This window comes from Mustela nigripes, chromosome 11 (genome assembly GCF_022355385.1).
Source record: "Mustela nigripes isolate SB6536 chromosome 11, MUSNIG.SB6536, whole genome shotgun sequence".
NCBI classification, from domain to species: Eukaryota; Metazoa; Chordata; class Mammalia; order Carnivora; family Mustelidae; genus Mustela; species Mustela nigripes.
The window spans coordinates 11,213,210-11,215,106 of record NC_081567.1 but is presented as its reverse complement, the minus strand read 5'-3'; the positions used below and the strand labels follow the sequence as shown (position 1 = coordinate 11,215,106).

The 1,897-nt window shown below is 56.8% G+C and overlaps 1 non-coding gene across 1 annotated transcript; it reads right to left on the bottom strand.

Annotated features, from left to right (window-relative positions):
• Positions 1–1,035: 1,035 nt before the first annotated feature.
• On the bottom strand, positions 1,036–1,166 carry LOC132027346 (small nucleolar RNA SNORA31). The gene has a single exon (XR_009407133.1). It is a non-coding gene; the product is annotated as a small nucleolar RNA SNORA31 (small nucleolar RNA).
• Positions 1,167–1,897: the final 731 nt, after the last annotated feature.

Below are 1,897 nucleotides of genomic sequence, written 5' to 3'. Positions count from 1 at the left end.
TTTTTTTTTAGACTTTATTTATTCATTCATGAGAAACAGAGAGAGAGAGAGAACCAGAGGCAGAGAGAGAAGCAGGCTCCCCGCTGAGCAGAGAGCCCAATGCAGGACTTGATCCCAGGACCCTGAGATCATGACCTGAGCCGAAGGCAGCGGCTTCACCCACGGAGCGCCCCCCGGGTGCCCTCTTCTTCCCTTTTACTGCTTTCCCCGCCCTCCGCTCCACCTCCCCTCTGGCAACCACCACTTTGGTTTTGTACTGAAGAAGGGGAGGGAAAGTTCCAGTCGCTTGGTCTCCTGCGCCACACCTGGTCTTGTCGGTCTTCTTCAGGTCTGCACTCTCGTGGGTGTGGAGCTGTGAGCAGGCGGCTTCCAGCTTCTTTGCAGTGGCCGTCCCTCATTCCTTCAGAAAGAACATCACCTCACAAAGGCTGTTTTACCTTGGAAACGGGAAAGGGTACGGTATCCAGGGCCTGGCGTACAGTAGGTGCTCATTAAACATCAGCCTGCTTCTCTTGGCTCTGATTCTCAAGCCCGCCGCGCATCCTCTCCACTGGGGAGCTTTTCAACATCCTGCCTCCCGGGTCTCACGCCACATCCGCAGAATCAGAATCCCTGGGGAAGCCCAAGAGGGGCTGCTTTGTGGGGATGAAGCTTTGCCGGCCTCGGGACAGGGCCCCAGCCTGGGTCTGGCCAGTATCACGGGGCAGCAGGGGACTGTCCTGACCCTGAGGATCTGAGGTCTGTGCATGCCTGAAGGAGGCCAGCGCAGTGGAGCCGGGTGGCTGCTGCAGTGACCTCCCCGGGCTGGCCGGTCGAGGACAGGCGTGTTTTCGATCCCCGAGGATTCGATGGGGCGGGGAGGGAATTTGCAGCCGTGAGGGCTCAGACACAACAAGCTGTGTCCGCAGGCGCCTGGCTTCAGCTGAGTAGGGATCCTGGGCCATCAGGTGCCACTCCTTAGGCCGGCTTTGTGTGTTTTTTTTGTTGTTGTTGTTGACAAGGTTTACTTGAGTTGCAGAAATTTCCCTCCTTTTAGCCTGTACTCCCCCGTTCAATCTTGACTGCCACAATGAGACAGACAGAAAGCGCGAGGATTTTTTTCTTGCATCTCTAGTGGAAACCTTAGCAGCAGACAGAACTGCTCCAGGTCTGTCAAATGGATGCGTTGGCTTTGTGTGGTTTAATGAGGCTTTTCCAGGCTCTCCTCTGTAGCCAACTGGCAAAGATGTGCCAGCAGCCAACGGGGGGCTGCCAAGGTCCCCTTCTGAGGATAGCTTTTATGCCCAGAGCCCCCCCCTGTTCTCCTGTGAGCATGATCCCCAGGGAGGGGACAGCCAAGCCCTTCCCTGATCCCCACCCCCAAAATAAGAGATCCCTGCTCTTGGCAGAACCCTAAAGCAGAGTGTGTCTCGGCCTTCCTGTGGTTGCAATTCCTGGAAAGACTTTCTTATCTAGAATTCTAAAGAGCTTGCTCATTTTTCAAAAGGGGAGAGCACGGAGAAGGATTGCCCCAGACTCGAGGCTGTTGTCACCTCTTCCTCTGTAGACTTCCTCCTACACCGGGCCTTCTGTTCCGTAGAGGCTGGGTACCCGCTAGGTGAGTCGAGCCAGGCTGACATCGAAAGCTCTGAAAGGTTGGGGTATTTCATACTCAGGCTGAATGGAGCCGGATGATCCTGACCTGTGCCCTCCCATCACTGGCTGCCCGCCCCACTTCCTCCCCATGTTCCCACAGCTCATGGCCGGGCCTTCTGCTACTGACGCCCTCAGTGGCCAGGGGCCTCCCCGCCCCGGAGCTGCTCTGTGCGGGGAGACTTCTCTCCACCCTGTACCTGCCCTGAGCCTCCCCAACACCGTGCTCCCCTGACGCCTGAGAAAACAGTCTGAGCAATAAGGT